The 16,826-nt window shown below is 34.6% G+C and overlaps 1 pseudogene; it reads right to left on the reverse strand.

The window, feature by feature from the left end:
- Positions 1-13,595: 13,595 nt before the first annotated feature.
- On the reverse strand, positions 13,596-14,427 carry LOC112856831 (olfactory receptor 14C36-like; annotated as a pseudogene).
- Between the last annotated feature and the right edge of the window lie 2,399 nt (positions 14,428-16,826).

Below are 16,826 nucleotides of genomic sequence, written 5' to 3' on the forward strand. Positions count from 1 at the left end.
CTTTTGTGTGCACAAAAGTAGAACCTCTCACACTCCTAAGTTCATCCACTGCACCTCCGAACTCTTTGGCTCACTGAACACCAACCGTGATGGCCTCCTTGTTTCTGGAGCATACTTGTAATGCAATAATCCAGTGAGTTTATCCTGGTTGTTCCCGTTAACCATTCTCTATTTTTTAGACCAATCCCTCACTATTTTCAGGCTCTTGTCAAATGCTTTCTGCTTCATAAAACCTTTATGGCTTCTCTCTAAATATCCTGCCTACCCTGACCTGTTTTGTTTTTATTCTGCCTAGTGTCTCCCTCATCTGACATCATAGTAATTTATCTGATTGCTGTCTCTTTCTTCATTAGGATGCAAATTAAATGAATGCAGAGATTTGATGAGTCATGTACAATAGATACTTAGTGAATAAAGACATATTTATTGTAGGAAATGATTGTATTTTTTTAAATTTTGTGTTTCAGATGTCTTCCTTCCTGTTCTTATCCTCTCTTGCAAGGGGATGGTGGGGTCTTAAGAGTTCTGTACTGTGTGCTTGCCTAAATGATTTATTAAACTTTATGTTGTAGCTGTGGAAATGGATTGTTGATCTGGGAAGATGAGCATCTAAATGAGAAAAAGCCTTCTTGGGCTGTTTGTATTAACTTTAGAAACCTTAGCACCCCAACCCACAAGTAGTCTGATTAATTTAATTCTAAGAGATCTTTGGTCATTTTTTTTCTTTTCTACAAGGTAAGATTTTAAGCAATTGTGCTGTAGTCTTGAATTACACACAGAATGCCAGATTCATTGTCTCTCTCAAGTTGGACCAAAATTTATAACTAGTCTTTAAATTAGGAGATTAGGAGTGCCAAAAAAATCTACCCAGCCTGAGGAACGCCGTGGACCAGGTGGCTTGTTTGGCCTTTGTATTGACTTTGCTGCTTAATTAGAGCCGTAACCTGCTATTAAGCCCCAAATCCAACTCACACAGCCAGGATCATCAGAGGAACTGAAAGGTTGCTACCATCCTGCAGTTTACCCTATGTTCAAACCTATAAATCAAATTTCTTTGTAGTAGCTTATAAAAGAGAAATTACTTAAAGAAATGTAATCATTTAGCAGTGTGTTGCCCTTGTCCATATTATTATTAAATGACAGGAACTGGCTCTATAATTAGGTCTCATTTGCCATCCCTGTTTCTGCTTATAACTCCATTTGATAATCCCTGTTCACTAAAAAACTCTGGAATATTTTAGTACTATGCCTCTTCAAGTCTCTTCACATAAGTAAAATAATCTTTGCATTCAGTTCATATCAGAACCCATTGAGGAATAGCAGTTTGGGTACAAGACTAAGTTGATTTCTATTACTGTCAGTAGGATTTTGACCAATTTGAGACACAAGTTTGAATTGTTATTTATCAACAGAGAAATGCAATATTTAAGTTTATTAAGTGGAGAGGTGGATCCTGTATAATTTTTTCATGTGTCTTTTTTTATTGCTTTCAGCTGAACGTGAATAAAATGGTACAGGAATACTATGTTTTATTATGTTATATTGTATTAACTCACTTTTTGTCAAAACCACACCACAAAGTCTCATTTCCTTTACTCCTCTCTCACAGGAAGTGAGAGTGAACAATGTTTTATGGCTAAGGCATTTATTTCTAAATAATAAACTCAGACTTCTTCAGGTGAAAGTTATATAAACAAAGCTTTAGTCACTTATATGATATTCAGAATATCTTTTCTTTCAGTTATATAATATATAATGGTTTGATATAGATGTTAGAGGTATGCACTTAATGATGTAATGCAAATTACTTCACTGTACATCTATATCTGTTTTTATCTATATGTATCTGTCTACATATTATACTTTCCTCACAAGTTTGTTAATATCATGAATTATCATCAAGTATTCATACTTTGGAATAAAAAGCCATTGTTTGTCACAAATATCTTTAAAAGCATACACCACAACTGTAGCTAAGCAGTTAATTATTTTTTTGTATACTTATACTTACAGCTTAGAAGAAAAATGAAAGGAAATGGGGTGGACAGAGAAGAGGAGGGCAGCCATATTGGTTAAGTAAAGACAGAGCAAACAACAGAATAATGAAAGACAGTGAATAATGAAAGAAGAATTCCTGGGCTGAAGAAAAACTGAGAGGAACAACGGAGAGAAAAACAAAACAAGAGACTGGGGTCACTGAGCCCAAGTATCTTCATTAGATGAAATGCATTCAACCAATTATTATTATGATCCCACCACCAAACAGACACACAAAAAAAGGCAATATGTTATACATAAAATTACATAGCAAAAGCTGCCCTTACCTCCTGGTAGAAGATTAAACCACTACACACAAAAAGGATTATTGATGCCTTTTGGAAAAGTTCATCATTACTTTAGGAAAATAAAAATAAAAATATGCATCTTGTTTGCGTCTGCATCCACTGACATTATGTATCATTCTGATTTTCTATTTTTTACTCATCTGAAACAATATTTTTGAATATCCCTCAAAGCACCTTCTGATTATATCACTCTCCTTCTCAAAAGCATTAAATGGATCAAATTTTCTTCAGAACACTTTCATGTCCTTATCGATCGTTTGTGAGGAATTGCGGAAAGCCATAAAAGTCTCTATTTCAAGTCATCTGTTCTCCATTTCCTTTTTTTTTTTTAATTTTTAATGTTTATTTATTTCTGAAAGAGACAGAGTGTGAGCAGGGGAGGGGCAGCGAGAGAGGGAGACAGAATCCAAACCACACTCCAGGCTCTGAGCTGCCAGCACAGAGACCTACGTGGGGCTGGAACTCATGGACCCCGAGATCATGACCTGAACTGAAGTCGGACGCTTAACTGACTGAACCACCTAGGAGCCCCTGTTCTCCATTTTCCAATACCAACTCTGTGCAAATCCCAAAGATACAACATAAATCTGAGCTTAGTCCCTCTTCAGTAGTTTTTTTTTACTCTGAATGTCTTTTCCTTTTCCTTTTACCTTTGTAAATTATATCATATTTGTTTCAAGTTTGAATGCACATGCATTTTTCATTATATTTCTGTTCATTCTGTAGATAAAAGTTGTGTATATATTGTACTTACAAGTGGGTGGCATCTACATCTGTTCTATATAAAAAGCTAATATCATGGACCCTAAGATCAGACAAACATGAGTTTGCAATCTTGCGCTACCTCTAACTCCTATATCATCAGGCAAATTACTTAACTTCTCTGAGATTATTTTATCCCACTGCCCCCATTTGAGAGTTACTGTAAGATAGAATGTGTTAATTCTTATGAATTCCTCATCAAAGTGTCTTTCAGTGCACGTTCTTTAGAGGAACATAACCTTTTGCACACATTTTATCACACTTTTATTAGATTCTTGCAGTAATTTCCACTGTTGCTTACTTACAATTATTTTAAATAAATCAATATTCTGTTTTCCTTATTAGATTGTTGGTTTTTGATTTGGCTAAGGTATATATTTAAATTTTTCTTATGTAATGAGTTAACAGTAGATGTTTACACACAGGTAGAGTTCATAAGATCCCCATAAGTGATTGAAAACTTGAATAAACTAGATTCACCAGAGTCTTGCAATAGTCCATAGCTAGCATATATTTTATTGCTCTGAGTAGTGTCTCACATTTACTTTGCATCATCACTATTATTATTTAATTTAACATTCACAAGTCCCTGTATTAAATATAAGAAGCATATTAAGCTAACATTACAAAGAATGTAAAAATATAAGTTGCCTCTCTAGTCAGAGGACTTCAAAATAACAAAACTTTTAATGTATACCTTTTGAAGGAAATGTAGTTCCATCTTACTGAACTTCAGAAGGGCATTTTGAAATATATACCATCTTCCTTGACTTACCATCTAGATATTTTTAGGAAGACGTGGAACTACTTACTAAGTGACTGAAAACATTTAAATATCTAGAGAAAACTTGTGTAACACATTTTTTTTGCTAAGTCATCTGTGATTTCAACCTGTAATCCCTCCAGGTTTTCCAGTCCCTGGTCTTTAATTATAGTAATGTATGCTATCACCTACTTTTTTCTTTTAAGCCCTCATATAAAATGAGCTCTCTATTTTGAAAATGTGATCTTACTGATATTTAAGAAACAAAATAAAATTCAGTTCCTTTCTAGATTAATACTATAACCCCCTGCATTTTCCCCTTGTATCTCCTGGCTTATTCATATATTAATGACTCCATTTGCACTCTCCTCTTAAAGTGTTTTTTCTAATAATTTCAAGCTATTTCCATAATATTAACTGACCAAGAAGCAGTTGGTTTCCTGATTTTAAAATAGAGATACTCATTGACATTTGGGGTTTATTACCTCTAAATAGAACTCTGTTAAAATTCACTAGCTGTTTCCAAATTGATAATTCAAGTAGTTTAATGTTGGGAGCCATTTGACTTAAGATGTCTACACTGAAGATCTCAACACAATTTTAATTTCTTCTTTGTCTTTTTATTTTGCTCTCAACTACCCACCCCCTTCTTTTTAATGTTTTTGAACACTTGCCATTGTGGTTACTCTTTCCTGATTCTAGTACTGGTTGTCTTTTCATTATTCCCAAATACTATGCACTTGGTTAACCTTTCCTCCATGGATAATTAGATTTCCCCAAATTTTCAGATTTGTTCCTCTCTTTCTCTTTGGTTCACATGTATGATCACTGTATCTATATATCTTCAATTAATATTTTTTCTAAAATCCATATGTTACCAAATGCCCTGATATTATATTGTTCTGATACTTATTCCTTATCTCATGTTCAATTCTGAACCATTACCTCTGTATGAATCTACTACTCATTTAATATTCACTTCATCTTCAAAGTAACACTCCATTTTGTTAATGGTCGTCCCCTCCTAGAGTTATGTAGGATAGAAACAATATCCAGAAGAAAAATGTCTGGCTTTTCAAAAATATTGACCAACTGTATACAAGAATGCTTGGAATATTTTATATTTTTACTAGCTTTGTGAACAGAAAGAGCATATTCTTTCATTACATTGTCAAAATCATTTGTTACTGCTTGATTGTTATTTTTTAAACTTTTTTGAACTTATTTGTGAGAAATGATTTCTCATTCTTATATTAATATGCATTTTTTTACCGTGTGTATTTGTCTCATGTATTTACTGCCCATCCAGATATACTCTTAAATTAATTGCAATAAACTCATTAATTTATCTCCTGTGAAAGCAAAATAATAGGAATATAATTTCATATATTTTTCCTATTGGTTTTCGAATTTTCACAAAATTATGTTTTGCATTGGACCCTCTTTCTACAGTAATTTATAATGACATTAATATTTACCAAATTTCTTTGCATGAAAGTTTATATGTGAAGTCATTACTTAATTTTATTTATTACAGTATTACTTGTTTTTTTTTCCCTCTGGCTTAAAAATAATTCTTGATGACATTGAAGATATCATCACTTGTTTGTTTCATATTTACATATGGCTAAGCTTTATTTAGAATTGCTTCAAGTTTACCTTCCACCACAAACTACTTCAATCCAGAGGGTTTTTTGTTTTGTTTTGTTTTTTAATAGTTTTTTGGTTAAGTCACATACTTTAAGAAGCTTGTCATTCATAACTAAAACCAAAGTTTTAGTTATTTGCATTTTTTTCTCATTATTTAGATATTTCTGAAACTTTATTTTTATATAAATGGCCATGGCCACAATTTTTGAGTCTTAATTTATATGCAAATATAAATTAACTGATACCAGGAGTTTGAACCGAAAGATGCCAATATCAGACCTTGTTCCAAAAGACAATTTACCAAAAAAAAAAAAAAAAAAGTATCTGCCCACCTTCTTTACATCACTTAACATTATTCAGCCTTCAAAATTTTGCTATTATATTGAACAGATTTTTATTTCCTGATTTTTATTTTCTGATTTTTAATTAAATTGATTTTAATTAATTTAATTAATTGATTTTAATTAAATTGATCTCTTTGATAACATATAGAAATGTCTTTTCTTTTTCACTTGGGCTATTTGAGTAACTTTACCTTTTGTTTTCCTTTTCAAATTTTTATTTAAATTCTAGTTAATTAACATAACAATGCAATGTTGGTTTAAGGAGTAGAATTCAGTGATTTATCACTTACATATGATATGTATAAGTTTCTTAGGTATTTTATTTTTTCTTCCAGCGTTATTGACATATGATTGACAAGTAAAATTGTATGTATTTAAGATGTACAGCATAACTTTTTGATATATGAATATATTATGAAATGGTTACCATAATTAAGCTAATTAACATATCCACACCTTCCATAATTACTTTTTCTTTTTGTTGGTGTGAAAACACTTAAGATCTACAGTCTTAACAGATTTTAAATATACAATACAATAGCATTAATTACAGTCACCATATGATGGTACATTACATCTCCAGAACTTGCTTATCCTTCATATCTGAAGCTTTGTACCATTTGACCAACATTTTCCCCATTTTTCCGAGCCTCTGGTAATCACCATTCTCCTTTATGCTTTAAGACTTTGACTTTTTTAACTACCACATATAAGAGAGAACATGCAGTATTTGTCTTTACGTGCCTAGTTTATTTTACTTAACATAATGTCCTCCAGGTTCATCCACAAAAGACAAGATTTGTTCTTATTCAAAGCTGAATAATATTCCACAGTGTGAAATATACATATACATATATGTATGTATACACACACACACACACACACACACACACACACAAGCCACATTTTCTTTATTGATTCATCCATTATCCACATAGGTTGTTTCCATATCTTGGCTATTGTGAATATTGTTGCAATGAACATGGAAGTACAGTTATCTCTTTGAGATATTAATTTCAATTCCTTTGGATATTTACCAAACAGTGGGATTGCTGGGTCATATAGTAGTTTTATTTTTAATTATATGAGAAACCACCATACTGTTTTCTATAGTGGCTGCATTATTTTATATTCCCAACAGTAAGAAGCGTTCCAATTTCACAACATTACAAACAATTGTTATCTTTTATTTCTTTTTTATTTTTGATATTTATTTATGTATTTAATTAATTAATTTAAATTCAAGTAAGGTAGCATACAGTGTAGTATTGGTTTCAGGTATAGAACCCATTGATTCATCACTTACATATAACACCCAGTGCTCATCCTAACAAGTGCCCTCCTTAACATCATAAAGGTCATATATGGAAGACCCACAGTTAATATAATCCTCAATGGGGAAAAACTGAGAGCTTTTCCCCTAAGTTCAGGAACACAACAGGGATGCCCACTCTCACCACAATTGTTCACAATAGTACTAGAAGTCCTAATCTCAGCAATAAGACAACAAAGAGAAATGAAATGCATACAAATTGGCAAAGAAGAAGTCAAACTTTCACTGTTTGCATAAGACATGATATTCTACATGGAAAACCCAAACAACCCCACCAAAACATTGTTAGAATCGATACGTGAATTCAGCAACATCACAGGATATAAAATCAATGTACAGAAATCGGTTTTATTTCTGTACACATATAATTAAACAACAGAAAGGGAAATCAAAGAATCAATTCCATTTATAATTGCACCAAGTCCCATAAAATACCTAGGTGTAAACCTAACCAAAGAGGTAAAAGATATGTACACTGAAAACTATAGAAACCTTATGAAAGAAATTGAAAAAGACACAAAGAAATGGAAAAACGTTCCATGGACATAGACTGGAAGAACAAATATTTTTAAAATGTCTAAGCTACCCAAAGCAATCTACACATTCAATGAAATCCCTATCAAAATAATACATTCATTCTACACAGAGCTAGAACAAATAATCCTAAAATTTGTATAGAACCAGAAAATACCCTGAATAGCCAATGTAATGTGGAAAAAGAAAACCAAAGCTGGAAGCATCATGATTCTGTAGTTCAAGCTGTATTACAAAGCTGTAATCATTAAGAGAGTATGGCACTGGCAAAAAAAAAAAAAAAAAAAAAAAAAAAAAAAAGAAAAAAAAGAAATAGATCAATGGAATACAATAGAGAACCCAGAAATGGACCCACAAATATATGGCCAATTATTTTAGACAAAGCAGGAAGGAGTATCCAATGGAAAAAAGACAGTCTCTTCAACAAATGGTACTGGGAAAATTGTACAACAACATGCAGAAGAATTAAACTGGACCACTATCTTACATGATACACAAAAATAAATTCAAAATGGATGAAAGACCTAAATGTGACATAGGAAACCATTAAAATACTACAGAAGAACAAAGAAAGCAACCTATTTGATTTGGACATGTCTATGGAGGCAAGGGAAATAAAACAAAAATGAACTGTTGTGAGGGGCACCTGGGTGGCTCAGTGGGTTAAGCACTGGACTTCGGCTCAGGGCTAAGGTCATGATCTCACAGTTCGTGAGTCTGAGCCATAAGCCAGGCTCTGTGCTGACAGCTTGGAGCCTGGAGCCTCCTTCAGATTCTGTATCTCCATCTCTCTCTGCCCTTCCCCTGCTCATGTTCTGTCTTTCTCTCAAAAATAAATAAAATAAATTTTAAAAATTAAAAAAAATGAAAAATGAACTTTTGGGGCATCATCAATATAGAATGCTTCTGCATAGTGAAAGAAACAATCAACCAAATTAATGCAAATGACACATCAGATAAAGGGTTAGTATGCAAAAATCTATAAAGAACTTATCAAACACCAAGTAGTATTCCACTGTGTGTGTGTGTGTGTGTGAATATATATATATATATATATATATATAGGCTATAATTGATAGCATTGAATGTTGGGTTGAGTGTGCCCCTTTGAACCAGCATTTTTGTATCCTTTGGATAAATACATAGTAATGCAATTGCTGGGCTGTAGGTATTTCTATTTTTTTGTTTTTGTTTTGTTTTTAAAGTATTTATTTATTTATTTATTTATTTATTTTGAGAAAGAGACTGTGTGAGTTGGGGAGGGGCAGAGAGAGAAAAAAAGAGAGAATCCCAAGCAGGCTGTGTACTGCCAGGGCAGAGCCCGATGCAGAGCTTGAACCCACAAACTGTGAGATCATGACCTAAGCCATAATCAAGAGACTGAAGCTCAATCTATTGAGCCACCTAGGCTCCCCTAGGCTAATTCTATTTTTAACTTTTTGAGGAATCTCGGTACTATTTTCCAGAGTAGCTGCACAAGTTTGCAACCCTACCAACAGTGCAAAAGGGCTCCCCTTTCTCAGCATCCTCACCAACATCTATTGTTTCTTGAGTTGTTAATTTTAGCCATCCTGACAGGTGTGAGGTGGTATCTAATTGTGGTTTTGATTTGTATTTCTCTGATGATGAATGATGCTGAGCATCTTTTCATGTGTCAGTTACCTATCTTGATGTCTCTTTGGAAAAGTGTCCTTACATGTCTTCTGCCTGTTTCTCCAGTGTATTATTATTATTATTATTTCATTTATTTTTGGGGGGGGGTGCTGAGTTTGATAAATTCTTTTGTAGATTTTTTTCTGGCCAGTATGACTAAAGGAATCTATTCAGCAATGGAGTAACCTTTCCCAAAGGCAAGTTTGTTCTTTGTCCTCAGCCTCAGACTATTAACTTATAAGCCCTTCAAGTGTCCTACCAGATAAGTGTCTTTGTTTTTCTGGGCCATTGGGACATTTGAGGTATTGTATGGCTTGGCTAATATGTATCTGTATCTTTTTTGCTGATAAAACATAACCATTGCTTAAAGCCTTTTCTGAATTCTGTGAATATTTCTAGTGAATTATTGAAACCGACCATGGTTTGGAATACCCACAAACTTGCAGTTGACGTCAAAAGTGAAGATGGTCTTGAGAAGTATTACACTGCAGAAACAGACATATTATTCAATAAAAAAAGGCTTCCATATTACTTGTATTTTGTGTAAATCAGGCTGAAAAGTGCTGTGTTGCAAAGTCTTTTTATTTATTCCAAAGGAAGGGAGAAAACCCAAGAACTCAGAGATTGAAGCCATGAGATTTTGAGAAGTATCCCCAAGCCATAATATCAAGTCCTAATAGAACATCCATACAGAAAATCAGTAATTAAATTAATAACATGAATTTGAACATCACTATAGACTAAATGGACTTAATGATCATATATAGAACATTGCACCCAATGGCAGAAGAATATACACTTTTCTGGGGCGCCTGGGTGGTGCAGTCGGTTAAGCGTCCGACTTCAGCCAGGTCACGATCTCGCGGTCCGTGAGTTCGAGCCCCGCGTCAGGCTCTGGGCTGATGGCTCGGAGCCTGGAGCCTGTTTCCGATTCTGTGTCTCCCTCTCTCTCTGCCCCTCCCCCGTTCATGCTCTGTCTCTCTCTGTCCCAAAAATAAATAAACGTTGAAAAAAAAATTTAAAAAAAAAGAATATACACTTTTCTCAAATATATATGGAACATTCTCCAAGAATGAGCATACTTTAGGTCAAAGAAGAAGTTTTAACAAATTTTAGAACATTGAAGTCACACAAATTATACTTTTCATCCATAGTGAAATAAAACTAGAAATTAATAACAAAAGGATAATTGGAAAACGCTCAAATATCTGGCAATGTAACAACAGGTTCTTTTACCACCAATAGAACAAAAGTAATATCAAATGTGCAGTCAGTAACATCTTGAGAAAGATGAAAATAAACACAAAATGGCAAAATTTATGTGATTTACCAAAAGTAGTACTTACAGGGAACTTTATAGACATAAGTGTTTATAGACATGAGTGTTTATAGACATAAGTGTTTGATAAAATGACCTAATTTTAGTCTTCAAGTACAAAAATATTTTGTAAGTACAAACTCAGCCCATGGTAGAAGGAAAACAATAGAGATTAAAGCATAAATAAACATAATAAAAAATAGACACACTCATATTTCTAAACTAGGGCACACATCTATAAAATGTGGGAACATGATTATCAGTTACGTGAGGTTATTAAAGAGTTCAATAAGGTAATGCATTAAAAGAACTTTGCACATTTCACACCGCAATATGTTACATTTATTAAACTTTAAAACTTTTTGTTATCATGTGCTGGCTTAGAAAATGTGCAGTGAGGGGCGCCTGGGTGGCGCAGTCGGTTAAGCGTCCGACTTCAGCCAGGTCACGATCTCGCGGTCCATGAGTTCGAGCCCCGCGTCGGGCTCTGGGCTGATGGCTCGGAGCCTGGAGCCTGTTTCCGATTCTGTGTCTCCCTCTCTCTCTGCCCCTCCCCCGTTCATGCTCTGTCTCTCTCTGTCCCCAAAATAAATAAACGTTGAAAAAAAAATTAAAAAAAAAATAAAAAAAAAAAAGAAAATGTGCAGTGATTATTCATGCTAATAATAATTTCATGGAAAACAAGCCTTCAGAATCTGAGTTTTCATCATTACAATCATCATTACAGTTCATCATTTCTAGTACCTAATGACATTCTTGTTCACCTCCTTTTTTTACAAGTATGAGGAGGTTGCCGACTCTCTCTCTTTAACAGCTAATGTGGCCATGTGACTTATTTGTCCAATAAAATGTGAACAGAAATGATGAGTAAAGACGTAAAAAACCCGTGTGCACTTTTTAAAGTTTTCTTTCTCTCTGTGACTGAGACTTGACAATGGACTTCTCTTTTCCCATAAAATAATTTCGTGTCATTTGAAAACAGGAAAAATTCTGGCATGAGTCCCTTTGTTTTTGTATGTACATCAAAACTTCTTTTCACATGAATGTCATATCTTTGTAATTGTGATTCTTCTTGGTGCCAAAATATATGTTTGAATCTTTTCAAAAATATTATTTTACATTGCTAACTATTAAAACTTGTTTTCAAAATGCATAGGTGGATTGACTTTTAATAATTGAGAGTTTAAGGGTCTCTCTCCACTATCAATGCCAAAATCTTCTTGGAAGGTGTGCAGGGGCTACCTTAAATTATGCCTGTGTTTATGAAAGAACTCACAGAACTGATATTTCCATGTCAACTGTAGTTATTTAGCTTCTTATTGGTGAATGCTCCCCTTGTTCTACCTCAATTTTTTAAAATAAATGCTTAAAAATCATATTTCAATGTGACTGAGCTCTTATTTCCAATGGCTCTGTCAAATGCATCCAATTCAGAAAGCCCCCGATGGCCTATGTTTGGCAGATACAATGAAGAAGTAAACCTTTGTTATATTAAGCTACTAAGGCTTTTGATGTTACTAATTCTTGCATTATAGTCTAGCATATAAAGGATATCATTGATGATTAAAATAAATATTTTTTTAAGTTTTTGTAATGTTTTATTTATTTTTGAGACAGGGAGAGACAGAGGATGAGCAGGGGAGGGTCAGAGAGAGAGGGAGACACAGAATCCAAATCAGGCTCCAGGCTCTGAGCTGTCAGCACAGAGCCTGACATGGGGCTTGAACTCACAAACTGTGAGATCATGACCTGAGCTGAAGTTGGACACTTAACCGACTGAGCCACCCAGGCACCCCTAAAATAAGTATTTTAGATGACACTATAAGAAAGCAAAGCAACATTTTTTTTTTATTCCTCAGGGTCTTAATGGATGTATGGAGAAGCATGTGATTATAAGTGGGGGGAGAAAATTTGTACATTTCTTTAATCAACATAACAAATAATGTTTAAATATAAACAGGTAAATGTATCCCCAAACTTGAACATATTTTTAGCAAAATTTTGGTCTGATGACAGATATAATGTATCCATATATTTTCCTTGCCATACAAAGGAATCCTCTCCTTACACATACAAGTTGTGTAAAATAATTCTGATCCTCTCATACATGATTCCCTACCCTCACCAAAGTGCAATTCAAGAAATGAAACAGATGAACATGGGAAGTGGGGGAGAGAAGAGAGGAGTGAAACAAACCACAAAAGACTCAGTAATAGCAAAATTAGGGTTGTTGGAGGGAGGTGGGTGGAGGATGTGTTAGATGGGTGATGAGTATTAAGGAGGTTACTTGTTGGGATGAGCACTGGGTGTTGAATGTAAGTGATGAATCACTGAATTCTACTCCTGAAACAAATATTGCACTGTATGTTAACTAACTAAAACTGAAATTAAAATAAAGAACCTATAATTTTCACATTTAGTTTTGAATGATTGTAACTTTATTTCTTTATAATTCTTTTCAATACTAGGTTTATAAATATTTAAATAGTGTATAAATACAAAACTGAAGTTTAACATGAAATGTTTCTAAGGATAACTTTTTTGGATTTTTAGACTAAAAATTTTAGTCTAAAGGTTTAGTATAAAGGTTTCTTACAATATCAAAGCATGAATAGGGATTTCTTATCTGGAACACCAGATCCTTTACATACTGGCACATTCACATAATCCAATGCCTTCAGAAAGGAAATTATTTTGATAAATGATATATTTTAATGACATTATTTATTAATTTATATAAGTTATATTGATATAAATCCAATCAATTATCTCAATTTATTGTTTTAAACATGAATTTTACTCACTAATTTTTGGTGAGCCTCAGAAATTTTCTGCACATTTCCTGAGTAAACATTCTCTTTATTTTATTAATGGCACATTTATTTGTTCATTTCTAAAACTGTAGATAATAAGGTTGAAGAGTGGGGAATATGTCTTGGATGGTGGAATAGTTTTCTGATTGCCTCAGGTATACATAAACACCTGAGCTGAGGAAGACAGATACCACAAATATATTAGGGACACAGGTAGAAAAACCCTTTTTTCTGTCTGCTCCTCTCGGAAACTTGAAAACTGTAGAAAACGTGACTGTAAGAGCTGATGATGAAAATTAAACAGCCACCAACAATCCCTAGACCACAGACAATGAGCACCATCTCATTGCTAAAGGTGTCAGATCAGGAGAGCTTTAGCAGAGAAGGGATATCACAAAAAAAACTGATGGATAACATTGGATTGACAGAATGGCAGCCTGAATGTATTGCCAGTGTGTACAGCAGCATGGATGAGACTACTGAGTATGAAAGCCAGAGTCATTTGTAGGCAGATTTTGAGAGTTCATGATTATAGGGTAGTAAAGGGGTTGGCAGATAGCCACATAATGGTCTTGGGCCATGAGAGTCAGAAACAGAAGCTCCATATATACAAAGAAAACCACTAGGAAGACCTCAGCTTTACACCCAGCCTTTGAAATGGTGCTGCTGTCAAGTAGAGAATTGATGCATGAGTTAGGAACTGTTACAGAAATGTAGCATGCAACCAAGATGGACAGATTCCTAAGGAAGAAATACATGGGTGTGTGAAGACTCCTGTCAAGGGTGGTGACAGTAACAATGACAGTGTTTCCCAACATCACAGAGAAGGTTATGGCATTGCAAAACCTGCAGTTCCCATACATCAGAAAACCCTGTGAGGAGAAATCCCATCATCACATTGGAATTTGTCATCTGTGGGTAACACAATATGTACCTGAAAGTAAGAAGTGAAGCCTTGAGCCCATGAAGAATCAAATTATGGAAAGATATTTCTTAACTACTTTGGTTTTGATTCCTACCTAATTCTAATATATATTGATGTCCCTAATATTTTTGAGAGAAAATTAAGTGAACCTCCTTTAGTCTACATGATTTTATTTTTAATCCTACTGTATACTGGAGTGAAAATTACAGTCATATTGCTCATAACCAATAAGCATAAAAATTAAATGCATATTTCTACACATTTCCATTGGAAAATACAAATTTCATGGTCAAATACATACAAATATAGATACAGATTACATAAATACAGTTGCATTTGAAAGATATTATGTAAATCATACTGTTGAACACTGGATAATTAGAATAAAATATTTTGATTGTTTTCAGCCTTATGTTTTTATTTGAGGCTACAGATGTATGGGGGAAATGATCTTATTTTTCTTGAGCTAATCTTCTATGCATAATGGTTTCAAAATTCTCTTCTGTTACCATGACAAAATATCAATGTAATTTGAAACTTTACTTACTCTAATATCTCAAATGGAATAAAGCCTCAGTAGCTGATATACTTACTTGAACTGAATCTATGCCCAATTTTTGTTACATTTTTATACTTCAAGTTATTTTTCTAGTTATTCTGCTCTGCTTTTAAAGAGAGAATGAATGAGCCCAGTATTATTATTTCCTTACTGCCTCTTGAACCTACCCCTAATATTCCCTCATTGTAATCTTCAATTTTACAAGTTTTCAAACCTTCTTTGGTTTTACTAGCTGAAAAAACAAAACAACAAAATTAAACACAAAATCTTACAACACTAATTTAGTTTTTGCTTTCTGTTAAATTATGGAGGGTGTTTTTCTCACTTTAATCTTCCATATGTTCAACAACATTTCTAGAATTTCTTCCTTTTTGATTTCTTTGATTCTGTATCACTCAACAAGTTCTTGGTCATTGCTATCACATCTCTATAGCTCATTTTATCAGTCCTCTGTTTGGTTTATTCATCAGTGGATATATGAACCAACTTTATTCTTGACTTAATGTGTTACTTGTATTTTCCTAGATCTCCTCTATCATTTTTTATAGCACTTTCTTTGAATTCCCTCAAAATAATAACAAACAACAGCAACAATAATAATATTGGACCATGAACAACGCTGTCCACAGTTAAGTTTACTGTGATTCACACTTTATTTGAAGTTAAATTTTTCATGCTTTATTTTAAATTAATTCTGTTCAAAATCTTACAATCCAGACTCACAATGATCAGTTCCCTCAGACACCATTTTGTTAGTAAGTTTAATAAACTTATTAAACATCTTGCATATGAAGTTTTCATAGACAACCTGCACAAACCCATGACTTCTTTTTTTTATCACATCAGTCTTAAGATATGTTTCATCAACTGCTTTACATTGAAAAGAAATTGAGCTGATGTCCTTCCTGTTTTGTTGTTTATAGATTACTCAAGGATTGCATCATATACAATTTTGGCTCCAAAGGGGAAGATGGAGGCAAAGTAGGATGCTGGGCTCACCTTATCCTGCTGATCACTTTTTTCTACACACATCTGCCTAAATAACCCAGAAAACCACCCGAAGACTAGCAGAACAAACTCTCCGGAGCCAAGCATAGACAAGAGGCCCACAGAAGACTGTAAGAAGGGCTGAGAAATGGTGCATGCTACACGGACTGGCAGGAGGGAGCCAGGGCAGTGGAAGGACAGCCACTTGGGCAAGGCAGAGCCCCCGAAGTCTGGCTTGCAAAAGCAGAGGGGACGGACTCCATAAGTTCTGACAGCCAGCGGGACTTAACATCTGGAATGTTAGAAGTCAACAGCTCTGCTCTCGGAGAGTGGGGAAGGCAAGAGGACATGGGGAGGAAGAGTTATCGAAACCCGGAAAGACAGAACTCAGAAGGGGAACAAAGGTGCTGGCCAGAGCCATTTCTCTATCCGTCTCCCAGTCAAAATTCCAAAAGGAACCAGTTCCCGTAAACAAATTTTCTTCCACTGAGCAAACACCCAACACTGCTTCCATGGATCCATCCCTCTAAAGGGCCTGCCTCCCTCCCAGTGTGGCAGGGCCCCTCCCCCAAGGGACCACCAATGGCAAAGGGAGCTAAGCCTGCCCCTCCCACCCATGTGCACCTCGGGGATCAACCACACCTAATACTCCCTTGGTCAGATCTCATCAACAACACCACAAGCCTTGCAGTGTGCAAGTAGTCCAGACAGGGGCCACACCACGCCACAGAGAGTCCTGCCCATGGGAGAGGGGATGACAAGATACACACCAGTCTGACTGTGGCCCCGCCCACCAACACAAGATAATCAGGACAGAACAGGGGAAATGCCCCTTTACCA

This window comes from Puma concolor, chromosome A1 (assembly GCF_028749965.1).
Source record: "Puma concolor isolate L17-30 chromosome A1, mPumCon1.1.hap2, whole genome shotgun sequence".
NCBI classification, from domain to species: Eukaryota; Metazoa; Chordata; class Mammalia; order Carnivora; family Felidae; genus Puma; species Puma concolor.